This window comes from Anser anser (assembly GCF_964211835.1).
Source record: "Anser anser genome assembly, chromosome: 18".
Classification (NCBI taxonomy): domain Eukaryota; kingdom Metazoa; phylum Chordata; class Aves; order Anseriformes; family Anatidae; genus Anser; species Anser anser.
This window is the reverse complement of record NC_139739.1, coordinates 7,809,480-7,824,169: the sequence shown is the minus strand read 5'-3', so window position 1 is coordinate 7,824,169 and position 14,690 is coordinate 7,809,480. Positions and strand designations below refer to the sequence as shown.

The 14,690-nt window shown below is 44.0% G+C and overlaps 1 protein-coding gene and 1 long non-coding RNA gene across 26 annotated transcripts in view; one reads left to right on the top strand and one right to left on the bottom strand.

Moving 5' to 3' along the window:
- The window catches only part of FBRSL1 (fibrosin like 1), a 519,147-nt gene that overhangs the window by 156,294 nt on the left and 348,163 nt on the right, over positions 1 to 14,690 (bottom strand). The window lies entirely within an intron of this gene.
- LOC310883515 overlaps positions 1 to 14,690 on the top strand; it is a 64,028-nt gene extending 49,338 nt beyond the window's left edge. Inside the window, exon 2 of the long non-coding RNA XR_014573577.1 lies at positions 1 to 14,690. This exon is cut by the window's left edge and continues 29,992 nt beyond it. This is a non-coding gene — a long non-coding RNA (uncharacterized lncRNA).

Here is a 14,690-nt window from a genome sequence, read left to right as displayed (position 1 = left end):
AAATAGTTCTGTAACATAAACCAATGTCAGATCTTTACAGTTCAGCTCAGCAGTGGAATGCCACTTATGCTCAAAAGACAACCTGCATGTGGATATGCTTTCACTTGACTTTCACCTTTATCACTTCAGTTGATTCCTCTTAATTTTTTCCAAGCACCCTGATACAGAGACAAACCTAGAGCCCCCATCAAACACATGCCTGCTTGTCTGCAAAGCACCATCAGTCCTCAACAAACCGCTTTCCTTTTTCTTAACCCCCTCAAATATCAGTGGTTTGAAAATTTCCCTATGTCCTTTCTCAGATTCAAGTTTTTCTTAGAAAAGATTGTAGAAGTAGTCAGTGAAATGTTGCGAGAAGAGCAGCTTTGCAGACCATGCAGGAGCCTTTGGGAAAGGCAGCAGGATAGATAAACCAGGCTTCCATGTAGTCAGCTAGCTGAAATACATCTTTATTTTAAGGAACTGAGTCACTTCTGAAATGCATCATTTGTTTAAATTACAGGAAATAAAAGGTTTACAACCAGGGATGAGCTTGGCAAACCTTGTTAACAAAAAACAATGGTTTGTAAGATCTGCAGGACCTGATCTCTGAAAGCCTAATACATCTCTGAAAGCAGCAGCAAAAGGGGAGGGAAAGCTTTGCTGAGCTGCATTTCCATCCAAGTTTCACAAAGAGAACATCTGTTTGCACCCTAAAATACACACAGGCGTTTGATAAACACTTTCTTTCTTCTCAGTTCAGGATGGCTCTTTGGCTCGCTCAAAATGTAACGCTACATTTTATACGGTCTCACCCATTTCAAGTGCCATACAACCAGGCACGGAAAAACAAATGCTTGAAGATGTCAGGTAAGGCATTAAAAAAAAAAAGGAGGGGTGGGGGGAATATTTAGTGTTGTCGAGACAACCTTAATTTAAATGTCCTTGCTGCTACATCTGCCACCTCCCTCCACACCGCTGGGTGCTACCAGGAGAAGCTGTAAATGCAACCAGGATGGGCTTTTGCCACCGACCGCTCTCTGCTCCAGGACTTTGCTGGCAGCAAGGAGGGGAACTAAGTGAAAGCGCACCTTGTTCGGTCCCACGCCTCGTGTGCTGTGTGCTCCAGCTGGAACTCACCCAAGTACCTCCGCCTGAAGAAGATGCTCAACAAAGAAATCCACGACGACAAAGTTTGGCCAGACCGTAAGCACATGAAAGCGAAGCTCTGTGGTATAAATTGTAGGACAACCTTAACAGCTGGCTTTCCTTCCTGTGCTGTTTACAGGAGGGTGGGAAAGTCCTCTGCGTCCTGTGACTTTGGGAAGAGCGGAGAGAACTCGCCTCTCAAACTCCCCCCAAATAAGCAAGGATAATTTGTGCATCTAGGGTGACAGTAAAGCTTGTCACGGAGAAGCTTCTAGCAGAGAATGAAGTCAGCTGCACATGACAGAGACAAATGCCATTTCAAGGAAAAAAAATGTGCTGAGATTGGACAAGATTTTCCATACTCATCTTGCCTTTAGAAAATAACCCTGAACTTTGCACTTGCAAAAACACACAGAGACAAGCATCTTTTACCTTGTCTTGGCAACCTCAGAACGCCAGGCATAAATCATAGGAACAAACAAAATACTCATAAAAAACCTTCACTACCTGACACAGACCAGCGCAGCAGATGCACTGAAACGCTGATTCACGAGCAATACCTCTGAACCTGCTATTGTAAGTGTCATTTCCCAACACCTCCCCGTTCCTACCAGGAGGCTAAAGCAGCAATTAAGAAAGTGGGAGTGCTCTGCAAGCCTTCCCTGTCTGTAACAGACCCACATCCAGCTATTTATTAGATAATCCAATTACACTGATGTGACCTTATTCCGTGCATTTATGTCTCCTCAGACTGCAGGGATAGCCTATCAACCGGGGGGGTTTCTTACAGCAATTTGCTGATGCAAACCCCTGCTCCTCTAATAACAGAGGTTATTACGAAACAGCTCCTGCTCCAAACGGCGCTCCTTTGCATCTCCCCTCCTCTCGTCGCTCCCCAGCTGTCTGGAGAGCAATTACGTGCCCAGCTGCACAGGAGAGCAGGCTGAGCCCAGCCTCCACACCCGCTTCTTGCACCGTGCTTCCTTCCAGGCCTCCCCTCGCTCCCCGAGGAGCTCCCCATGAACATCTACAGAGCCACCTCACTATTCTTTGGCACACGTGCATCCTCTCTCGCTTCGTCCCTGTAGCAGGGACAGTGCTTTCATGAAGTATGTAGCCTCATGTGGCTACAGGCCTTTGCTGGAGCTCTTGGGAGCTTGAATACAGCAATTAATACAAGGGGGATTTCCAGTATCGCCCAGCAGAGCTTTCTTTGGAACCCAGTGACAACGCTGCGACGCTGACTATCACAGCATCTAAACCACAGCCTCTTCTGCAACAAGGGTTCAGAAATCTCTTCTGCAAATACACCCACAAAAGAAACTTTTAAGAACTTGGATTCCTAGGCAACGTGTGAGGCAAATCCCAGCTTATGCTTCATTTGAAACAGGCTCTTTCAAGGGGTGCAGGGCTTTTGCTTGGAAATATGCTGAGGCAGGACCTTGGCCTGTATCCATTGACCTCTGATGACAGAGATTAGATAACAAGCAAATGGAAGTGCTTTCAGCAGTGTTGTTGTGTGCTGAGAGACATAATAAAGAGCATGTATCATGGCAATACTCAGCATATAAAATGCCCTGGAGAGATTACCCAGTGAGAAAAAAGTCTTTGGTATGCCCCTGCTTGTTGCACTGATTTTCCTGACTTACCTGAAGCAAAGAACGCTTCCCAGTTCTCTCCTGCTCGGAGAAAAGCTACGGCCTCTGCAGTCTCTTAAAGAAAGTTGCAGTTCCTGATAATCAAGGGTCACTTCTAAACACCCCTTGCTTTCTTCTCTTCAAGGCTTTTCGCCCTATGCTTTGACATTAAATGCCTGATAAAGTAAGAGCCAAAAGCTAGAGCACAGGAGAGGAATGCCTGCAGGTGTAGGAGCAGGCACATCTACAGCCATGTGAGAGCTATAAACCAAACCAAAATCAGTGAGGGAGTTTCCAAATGCAAAGGGCCACTGCTGTCTAGAGTTTCATCAGGCAAGAGTTCACAGGCAAGATCTGTCATTAAAACAGTTGGCTTTTCTCGTGTCTTTGGCACTGTTGTGTGACACAGCCTGTAACATTTGGGTTGGATTCAGAATTTTGAGGGACACGTACTTTGTCAGTCTGGGCTTCCCAAAACACCGTGGGCCTTTCTGCTGCAATAGAAGTAACTCAGTAATCACCGCTCCTTATTGCCCCAATGCAGCTTGTAAGGCAGGAAACTGTGCCAGGTTAGTAAGAAATATGTATCCAAGGCAGGGTTCGCTTCAGATAGACGCAACTCCCTGTCTAAAATACAAAGCTGTGCAAAAAGTTAAGAGGCTTGCTTCATCAAATAATGCTTTGATCAGCCACAGGTAAAGAAAATGCCATAGTGCCTGTAATACACGTTTTTTATTAAGCTTCTGACCAAGTCAGTCTGGTTTCACACTCCTTCCTTCTCACTGAACACAAATAAGATTACGCAGTTAGGCTTGGGATTATTTCTAGTTGCATAACATTACACCTTTCACCTTGCTGTATCTTAATGCCTCCCTTCCAACCTTTGCCCAGGTCAAAGACGCATGTGAAACTGTGCCCAGGAGAAAGCCCATCCCGGGCAGCTTCTGCAGGAGCAGACACTACTGCCTACCACCTCCGCGCCTGGTGGTGCTACTGCATTTAGAGGCTGCCACGAGGCAGATATCAGCCAAGTTGCAGGCAGCAGCCGGAGTCCGAAGCTCTTTTCCCCCTGCACATCTCCTTCACCAGGGACAGCCGCGACGAGGAATGGCTCTTTCCTGCGTGAAGCTTTGCTGAGCCCTGGAAACATCACAGCTGCCTTGGTGGAGCAGCTGAGCTGCACAGGAATCCCAGTAATCAAATCACGTCGGTGGCTTCAATGCTATTCCCCCACCAGCGTATGAAAGGCCACCGGGCAAGGATTACCTAGGACGATTTAATTATGTGAGAAAACAGCTGCGAAGCTTTATGGGGTTTTAGGGTTGTTGTTCTTTGGATAGGAGGGGGAAAATGAGATAGAATTGGGCATGGAGCGAGCTGGTTGGGGATGATCTGTGATGGCAGAGCAGCACACCGTCAAACACACAAGGCAAAGATTAGGGGCTGATGTACACAAAGCCTTTTTTTCCTCAAAGGGTTTGCTTTTCATGACTTGTCACCTGGAACCAGGTCAGTGTGACCCGTTGGGTCTCTCACACTGCCAGCTCACGCTAGGAGGGACCCGCATTCATGTCCACACCCTCCCTGTTTGTCAAGTGAAAAGGCTATTTTGTCACTATTTACCTATACTTACATGTTAAGAAACCACGGTGGCCTAAGGGGAAACAGGCCGTATTCTTGCTGATATGAGCTGAAACCCTGGTCATATTTAAATTAAGGAGAGTTTTATTACTGCCTTCAAACAGGTCAGAATTTCACCCCTGAGAATACAGTGTCTGGAGAACAGCAGGTAGCAAAGTCCAAGGAAAAACTCCCCATTACCATTTAAATCACCTTGTCTGAGATATTTTGCCCTCCTCGATTCCAGTAAAAGGTCTCCATGACTTTCAAAATGTCTTCAGAGGAAAACAAACCCCCACAGAGAATACTTCTCTTGGTGTTAACTTTCATAAGGCACGATGAGAGCTCATGAATGCAGCCTGTAAGCTGGTTGATTTAAGGACTCCACCAAACATGTCTCACATAGGAATTACAATGCATGTGGTATTTGCTTGTTTTTGTTTTTATTTCAATTTTATTTCTGGATTCTACTTTGCTTTGTAAGTTATTTTTCTTGCACGACAAGCAACATCCAATTATTCATGCACTGCCTTTTTTGTTTTGTTTTAAGTTGACATTTTGCCCAAGCTTGAGACCACAAGATGCTTACTAGAGCCGTCCTTCTAGCTTCAACAAAGTCTTCTGTGCTGCTGGCTCTTAAAAACTAGCACATACAAAACCAAGACACACAGTTAGTGACATCAGCCACCATTTCCCCTCCACATGTGTGCCTACATTTTCTCTATCTGTGCACAGTGGTGTTTTTGACCTGAAAACAATGCATTCAAGGAAAAAATATGGTTTTGTGTGATGGGATTTCCAAGGGAGCCTGAAGGACTTTGGTATCCCAAGACTATAAAGTCCAAAGAACACAATGCTTAACATCTTCAGCCTCCTTTGAATTCTCAGCCTTACTGAACGAAGAATAAAGAAAGCCTGGCCCATAAGCAGGAATCCACTAATTAAAGAGAAATGGAGCTTATTTGTCTTGGTTTCTGAAGTCACAGTTCTCCACTTCTGAAAACACAAGTTTCTCACCAGTTCTTTTCCGCCCTAGGGCTGTGACCTAAGCAGCTTAAATGATACACAGATTTTGGTTGAAATCTGCTCCTTATTTACTGGACTTCAAATGTGCAAGCAATTACTGAATGGGTCTCGTTTATTGAATAAAAGTATTTAGGCATTATGTTTACAAAGGCCTAGAAACATTAAAATCTAGTGAAAAACAATTATTTTTACAGAATACATCTGCAAGCAATATGAAGTCATTTTGTTTTTGTAAATTTCTCCGTAATAGACTTATTGTTGATGTGGAAAATGTTCACGTTGCAGCAGTGAATTATTTTGAAATGCCAAACTTAATAAAGGAGAAATTATTGCAAATAATATCACAACCCTTAAGGAAAAAAAAAAAAAAGCCAAAATACCAGTGGTTTCCTGACTAGTCAATCCTCTTCAGATTGGCAGACCTCTTCAGACTAATCAGGAAGAGTTAGACAAATAGTTACTTTATTACGGAGGCTGTCAAATAAATCAGAATCTGGCGAGCAACTGTTTCTGAGCCCTGCAGCCCGGCTGGCTCTTTTTTTCCTGTAAAACCAAGGCAGTTACAGCAGCCCCACGTATGTGTGGATTTGTCTGCAGAGCAATGCGTAGGCTTGGGGCCTCCAAACAAAACTTGTTCCAAATTTGGGCCAGCATTTTTCTTGGCTTCCCCACGTTTTGTTGTGGAACATGGCTCGCAGAAGAAATGTTTCCTAACCAATTAATTCAGGTCGCTGCTGTTATTTTTAAAGGAGAGCTCTGAAGTTCAGCACACAAAGGGTAATGAGAAAATAAGGCTTTAAACAACATCAGAGGAATTAGGCCACAAACTCGAGCTACATTATCCAATTCATGCTGCAGAGTTATTTTACCCCCAAATGCTTGCTCTTGCTGGAGGCAGGATAAATGGGGATTTTGCCCAGGGTACAAGCCTGAAACATGGCCACAATGCAGGTCACGGACAGTGATGTTCAGAGACCAGCCCCAAGAGGAGCTTGGCTGTGCCGCTGTCCCCTGGGCTCCAAATACATACCTAGTGCCAGCAGGTTGTGCCTGTCTGGGGACGGCTGAAAACTGAGGTCTCATTGCAGCAGAGCACTGGGCACGTTCCTTCATCTGCTGTCCCAGAGCATGGCAGGGTGGGTTTAAAGTGATGCAGAGGAGACCTAGGTACGTAACTGGACTCTAGCATTACTCAGGCATTCTGCTGACTAGAGAGGAGTGCTGTGTCAAGAAGTAAGCGATAACCTCACCTTTTGGACCTCCATTCAATCCATTTTGTGCTGTTTATCTGCATCGAACTCTATTGATTTAAAAGGCAACCACAGGGCAGAGGGAAGGGAAAAGGAGATAGGTCAGGAAGGGAGGAGGAAAGTTTGAAACTAACATCCATAAAGGGTCTAATGAACACTGGGGCTTGCAGTCGTGTTTGAAAATGTTTTCAGATATGGTTGTTATAGAAAATAAATTCACCAACTGAGCAGCCAAGAATTCTAGTTAGAAACCGCAAGGCTGTCCAGGCAAGAACTTCATTTACATGCATGACAATGCAAACTGGCAGCACTGACAAATCAGGTAAAACACTGGCGATGTTCCAGACTTGCCAAGAAGATGGGATATAATAACTTCTGAGGCTATTAAGAGGACTTAAAAACATACTTTTATTTTTTTTTTGCACTGGACCACACTGAAAGCAACAGTGCAGATGGACTTGCACCTGTTTCCAAATGAAACCAGTACCTAGTGCAGTGCTATTCTTAATATGAATTAACTTTTAATACAGATCTGCTTTAGTTCTAATTGACTTTATAGAGCTACTAAAAATAACCGTTCATCTAGCCAGCAGGCATGCTTTTCCCCTTCCCCCTGTCTCAGTACGGACAGGAACACTACAAGCATCTCCATGCACAGGGCATCAGCCTTTTTCTCACCCAGAACAGTTTTCTGCTCCCCTTGCCACTTTTCCTCCCTGGGGCCAACAGGGAACAGCTCTGCACTGCCAGCAGTGAGCTCTGCCATCCTTGGGCAAAGGATGCTCAAAGCGCTCTGTTTACCAGCCCAGTGCACAACCCAGCCTTGCTGTCCGAGGTGCAGGGCTGCGGTGAGAGCAGGGCATCCCACGCAGCCACCAGCAGCACCCCACCACTGCACAGCACGGCACGGCACACCATGCGACATGGGCCGACATGCAGGAAGACTTTTCCTTCCACTTCTGCTGCTGCAGGTCCCCGCGGGAAGGGTAAGTGCTATATTTCTCCCGTATGCAGCCTATTTCCCATTTCCTTCCCAATTTTTCTATCTGTTGTATTTATTTTGATTTTTAAGTGAAAACAAGTTTTTACTCAGCTGTTCAAGGCAACTCGCCTGAACCTCCAACCTACAAACCTCCATCTGGTTTGTACTGTACATCATCACCTATTGTCCTGCCATGAGCCAATTTCTAAATGTTTCAGCTGTTGATGGCTGTTGGCGATGATGTATGAAGCAGAAACAAAGCCAGAGTCGCAAAGACTTCAAAAGGCCGAAGATAACTAGGAACATTGTTTTGACTAAACACAGACATATGCACTGAGAAGCTGCGACTTCTTCCAACCTTGCTCTCCCTCTCTGGAGCCACCTTTTAATTTGTTGCAGTTGCACAAATGATCTCTGTGTGTTAGGAGTTCAAAGGAAGGAGCCAACCCCAAAACATCTTGATGCGCCACCACCTTAAAAGACATTTCTCTGATGAAGTTACGAAAACAGGCTCTAATGCCTCAGAAAGACTATGACTTTCAAAGTAATATGTAAAAGCCTTACGACTTGTTCACAAAGCAAACCCAAAACATATTCCAGTTCAGCTAAAGTTAATTATTTTTTCAGGAACCATCTATCACCAGCAGAGACAGCTAGGGTGTAGAAAGCAAACATCCAAGGGCTAGCTTTGGCTGAGACAGCACAGTCTGCCATCCAGACTCGCACAGAGAGGGGTTAGAGCACAGAACTGAATGAGAAGACTGTGAATTTGTGTCCCACAGCATTTCCGACCAACCCACTGCAGAACCACAGGTAAGTCACGTTTTCTGTGAGCTCCAGTTTCTTTGATGGAAAATGCTGATAATGATGTTTATTCTATTTCCTAACAGATTTTGGATAAAACTTGCTCACAAGTAGCTCCTCTGGGTTATTTGTACTCCAGGAGAGACCACAAAATGTTAGGTTGACTCCTCCACAGGAGGACACAATCCCTGTCCTTTGGAGCCTGAAGTGTAACATCTGCAATAAATACAAACTACCACTAAATGCACCCGATCCTACGTATGACATTTGGCAGGCTTTGTGGTGAACGCTGTTGAAAAACCACGGGTTAGTCCCTGCAGGCAACCAATCTGATAGGGAAAACCAAAAATGAGGGATTGGTGGCTTACAGTCCAGGGGCCAGCAGCTTGGGCAAAGAGCGGAGGCGCAAGTGATGCTGTCAGACAAAAGCAGAGGTGGCAAAAGGCAGAGTGCTTCAGGGTCTGGAAAAGCAGGACACGAAACTCACATTTGACAAAATTAAAGAGGATTAAAACTAAAAGGATGGAAGGTAGGCCTTTTGGGTGGGATACACAATGTCTTTTCAAGGGGACAAGTTCAATAACCACAATACAAGAAATCCTTCTTTCTTCACTTTCCTTCACCTCCACCTTCTCTGGGTAGGGTGGAAAATTATCAAAATATTTAAAGAGGGGAAAAAAGTGCCTACAGTCACTGAGTAACCAGCATCTGAGTGTCCACAATGCCCATAATACAGTGACAAATATAACACACACTGGTCACTTCAGCCATCTTTGTAGAAATTAATAAAAAGAAGAGACACCTTAAAACCTTTGTCAGGTACCAAAGGTTACTCTGCACTTTATCCTCTCATGATACCTTTAACTCTCTTTATACATGAATGGGATCCCTTTCAAATTTAGACTAATGTTCTTTTATATTTATAATATTCAGGATAGCTACACATGCTTGATTACCTTTAAAACACTTATCATGATTCCATTTAAAAATAAATGAATCCCATTTAAAAGTGACTTGTCCCCATCCTCTAGTATTTATGGACAAGGACATATGGGGCTGATTTCTCTCATTATTAACCAGCATGTCTGAGGCTTAAATCATTTAAATTATTCATTGACAGCAATTGGGCTACTCATGCAAGCTCCCACTTGCACAAGGAGGCCCAGGGATAGGACCAGTCAAGTGGATGAAGACTGCTGAATGGATTTGGGGATGCACTGAGCATCCACCGATAAAGGTAACTTTGATTAGATTAGGGTGAGGAGTACTTTTGAAAATTGGTCACTTAACAGGGATTTTCAGAATAGTTATTTTGAATGATGTTTTCTTCCAAGGTTACCAGGACTGAAGATCGGAGTGGTGATCTCTAATAGCTGAACGAAATACGAGTCATTGTGTGGTGATTGCCCCAACAAAACCCAAGCCAGCTGCAAGACATTTCTAGAGCACTGGGTTGTGTGGGACTTTCAGTCCTGGTATGGGTTCTGTGTGTTTCTGAAGCGGCCAGGCACAAGGTGGGCATCTCTGCAGAACCTGTGCTACGAAAGCTTTTGTGAAGAACAAAGCTAAGCAAGTGAAGAAAAGCATCTCCAAGTAGCAGAAACTGCCCACCTCTAGCATGAACACCGTTCCAGCAACACTGAAATCTGAGACAGGAGATGGATAAATCAACTGCGCTGTTGAGCTTGGACTTTAATAGTCCAAATGACAAAGGCAGTAAACATTTAACTCTCCACTATAAAGAGACTTTCCAGCCTATTGCAGACTACTCTGCTCTCTGACCAGCTCACCAGTGGAAGACCTTGAGCTAACCGCCGGTGCATTTTCAATCAGTGGAGTCAGAGTGAGAGAATAGGAATCATCCTTCACGGGAAGAAAAGCTCACGGTTATTCTTTACATTTTATTTTTAATTAAAAAGATATGTTTCTCACTGTCTTCAGAATGAGCCCAAGGAACCATTTGTAATCATTTTCAGGTCACATTATATTGTACATACTGCAGCTGGTTTCACAGCTATGTGGGCAAATTACTATTTTTCTGCACACCTAAATCACTATCAAGGTAACGGCAGACAGGAAGCATCCCCAACATCCAGAGGTTTCAACACATCTCAGAAAAACACAGCCTAGCTCCTGGAAGAGGAAACTTTCTGATTTCAGCCGGGTCTCTCTGCCTGCCCAGCCCAACCTCTACTGGACTTGGTTGCTGTATGTGATCTTGATAGTAAAGGTTGTGTTTTGTTTTGTTCCTTTTCCCCCTAAGAAAGGCAAAAGGGTTAGCAAGTCTTTAAACTCGCAGTTCTTAAAGCTGTTAATATTTCACATTGCCAGCAGGGAAAGGAATTAAAACTGCCAGTAGCTATCCAGATAGATTTTAAAATCCCCTTCCCTCCCCCTTCTCTCTGCCTCCCTCAGCTTCAGAGGATATTTTCCCCGCAAATTGGTTTTAAATTAAGGAAGGTGATGAAGGCAATGTGCCGTCTCAGCATTTTCCCAGGTGCACTTAATCTAATTTCATTAAGGAGATCAGGACAGATGATCGCTACAGTCGAAACATTAAGTCTGTCCATTTTTGTATAAAAAACCATTAAGTCTGTCAAAGTGTCGGCGGGTGGGCTGTTTATTATTGGAGATGAAGGCGCGCTTTGCTTCCCCAATAAACTGTCAGGAGTAGTAAACCACAAATTAAGTCAGCTGCTGCCAAAGATTTAGGCAAAGATCTCCAACTAATTTTGACACAGGTGTGGGAAAGGCCAAGGAAATAGAAGCAGTAAGTCAGGCCGTGCGCTTTGGAAACCAAGCCTTTTGTGCATGTTTGACGTATTTCAATCCAACCCACTGAAGAGTGGAGAACCGGATCGGTGCGTACGACCAAGCAGAACTGCTGGTGCTTTTGACACTCCAGACACAGCGCTGATGGGAGGTGTACAACGGCCTCCACTGCTTTAACCCGCACTCATCCTGCTGGGACTCATCATTTTGTCTTTGGCAGACACGAACTCATAAAAGCTTCATTTAGCCGCTGCTCTGCTCTGAATGTACGCACAGCTTTAAAACATAAAACCACTTTCTTCAAATAATCATACAGATATCATACAAAATTAGAGGAAAACCATCAAAATGCAGAAACTATGGAAGGCTGTTTAAAAGCCAAGAAAGAAATCAAGTGAAGCTTTCAGATTGAATTTTCAGGCATTACAAAATTGAATGTGAACCATTTGCCAAGGAGAACACCTTCATTCTCATGAAAAATGCAGCTAGGTAGAACTTGGTATTAAAGACTGTCAAGAAACGTTAAAAAGTATAAATCCCTAACAGGAATTACACAGCCTTTACAGGACTAACAGAGAAATTAACAGTCCCTAAGATGGCATCAGGAGTGATGTTCTAGCTGGAGCTTTGTGATGAAGGAAAATTACCATGTTTGCAGGTAATGTGTGCTATGTACTGCTCTGAGACTTATTTACAAACACTTATTTTAATCTCTCTGGCTCCGAGTTTTCTCTGTTTAAAGAGTACCTCACTCTGGTTGGTGCTTGTGGAAAACCAGGGCTCTAATTCTTAGGGACTCCTGCCCGTGAGGGTGTTCAGCAAAGGCACGGCGGCGCCAGCTCCAACATCTCCCCTGAGGCAGGGTGCCATGGCAAGCTCCTTACAGATCTTGCAGACACAAGCAGCAGCTGATAAGCAGCTGGTAAGTTAAAACAGCATCTGATAAGCACTGGGAGACTCACCTGGGTGAACAAATACCCATTTCAATCACCATGCTTTAAGTAAGGGTGAATTCCCAAGCAAGGTTAGGCAAATGTTACTTCTAGTCTTTACGACTTACTGATCCAAACGCTGTTTCCTCTTACACACCTGGAGATCTCCTGTAGTGAAAACTAGTTTGGATTTTATTGCAAATTGGACCCGGAAGCAGGAACTGTTGGAAAGCTACAAAACCCAAAGCTGACTCTCAGGCCATCCTTGAGTTTCACCCTTTATGTTTGCATAGGGTACCCAGTGCTGCCTGCTAAGCTCTTCTGTTTTATTTAATCTGGTAAAACGATTTTGGAAACAGTTACAAGAACCTGCATGCCAAATGAGGGATTGCAATTGCAGCTACTGGAGTATGCATCCTCCAAAACCTTCTCGTCTTCTTGGCATCTTTACGGTTAATTAAATCATTCAATTATAATGCCAATTCCTATCTGCTGCCTACTATGTTATGCTAATCACCAGAATACCTGATCATCTTCCAAGGAGTTACTTCCATTGCACAGTTAGCCCTTTGAATTCGTGGCTTTGCTATAATGGGGTTTCTTGATGTGGGCAGACAGCTGTTCAAGATTGCTCTCTTCCCTGTTGCCTCAGATCTTAGAAATGTCTTCACAAGGTCCCCAGTAAGATAAGAAAATGCTCACGGATGGGGAACTGGAAATGGGAGACGTTAAACAATAGAAAACCCAGAGAGCTAGGGAAACGTCGACTGCCAGCAACAGAACTGGCATTATCCTGTCTTGCCCAAGAGCTCAGTAAGACCTCTTAAGTACTTTTATGTGAGTTGACGATAGACTTCTGTCAGCAAACTACAAGGCCCTTCTCATTGTTTGCTCTGAAAAAGAAAATTCTACATTTTCAAGCATGAATATGGACACCACAGACCCTGATGACTCAGCTTGTTACACACAGACCAATGTACTTGAAATTTGAGTTTTTGTCCGGATAAAGGAAAAATATAAAATCTCAGTAGGAGGGGAGAACATTGGTGCTAAAGCTTTGAGTCTGGTTACTTTTTCAGTTACGTTCTCGCTTTACTTAAAATTCTAGGAATAACAAGGTCGATAAGGGCCGTTGTTACTACAACTTCTTACTAGAGTTCCAGACTCTCTTGTTGGCAAGGACAATTTGAAGGCCTTAACCTGGCCTACCTCAATTGCCCTGCATTTAGGTGGAAACCCTTCTGTTCACTCTGTGCACAGGGTGGGCGGAACGACAGAAGCCCATGGAAGCCAAGTCTCTTCTCCAGATGGAAGATCCCAAGCAGTGACTGAGTGAGCTAGCTATGCAGTGGGCCTGCAAGATGCTATTTCGCTGGTAAATCTGTTCATGGAGAACTATAAAGTAAATTCACAGAGCTGTGAACTTCTGTCTTCCTGCAATGACAGCGACATTACATTTCTGGTTTATAGCACCCAAATCTTTCAAGGGCTACAAGGTTATTTTAGATGCATTATTTTGATATTCTATAAAAAGCAGATCTGTTTTTAATAAAGACATGAGGCTCGTCTCTCAGAGACTCTTCAATTAAGAGAACTGACAGCCTTTATCCAGCTATTATTTTATAAGAGTCAGGTTTCTAACTGGTTTTCACGCCGTATCACTGGGTTTTCAGTCTGTAAGAATTAAGTTTTAGAAGAAACACAGATTCTGTGAATCAACGTGCATGCACATATGTATATATTACATTGCTGCATGCTGGTAAGCCAGCGACATAGCCAAAGTACATGCTTCCGCAACAGCAATGCTCTGTGTAAGCAAGAGCATACTACAGGAAAAGAACCACTTAAATACTGTGTGAAAACCCAGCTGGGAAGTAACTGGCAAATGAAGATTTCTAGTTATTAGTCACAGCTGAAAACTGTCATAGCTTGAAGTGTAGTGCTAACAGAAGAACAAATGCTGCCATGCGACAGCCCTCAATTCCATTCCACGTTTCATCTCTCCTTTCTGCTGCAAGCAGTAAGAATTGGGATTGCTGGAGAAGTACCAGGCTTCATTTCTCGGAGAAAGGGACAATCTAATGATGGACCAAAAAAAAGTGGGGGAAGGGAAGGACAACCCTGGCCTGAGTAAGCTTCAAAAATAGCAAATAACTGATTACTTGAAGTGGGAACTAAACTTCCAGCTAAATTTCCAGTCTCAAGGAAACAAGACATTTATGAGATTTATCAGGTGGAACCTACCTCTTCCATTGCTAGATAAACTGTAAGGAGTGAGGGGAAAGCAGCCTTCAGCAGCAGTGCTATTCATAATAGTCCCTGCAGACTTCAAATGAATGGCACTGGGGGGTCCAGGGACTTATTCCAGCCCCACAGGACAACGCACTGATCTTGCACTGATGCATTGACAGAGGAGGCCATGACAGCAGGAGAGGTCAAAGATGCAACAAAACACAGAAATTTGGGCTGATGTTGGCTCTTTGGGAACACTGTGCTGCTTGGCTTCTCCTCCCACACTGGACTTCCAGAGTCGCTCACA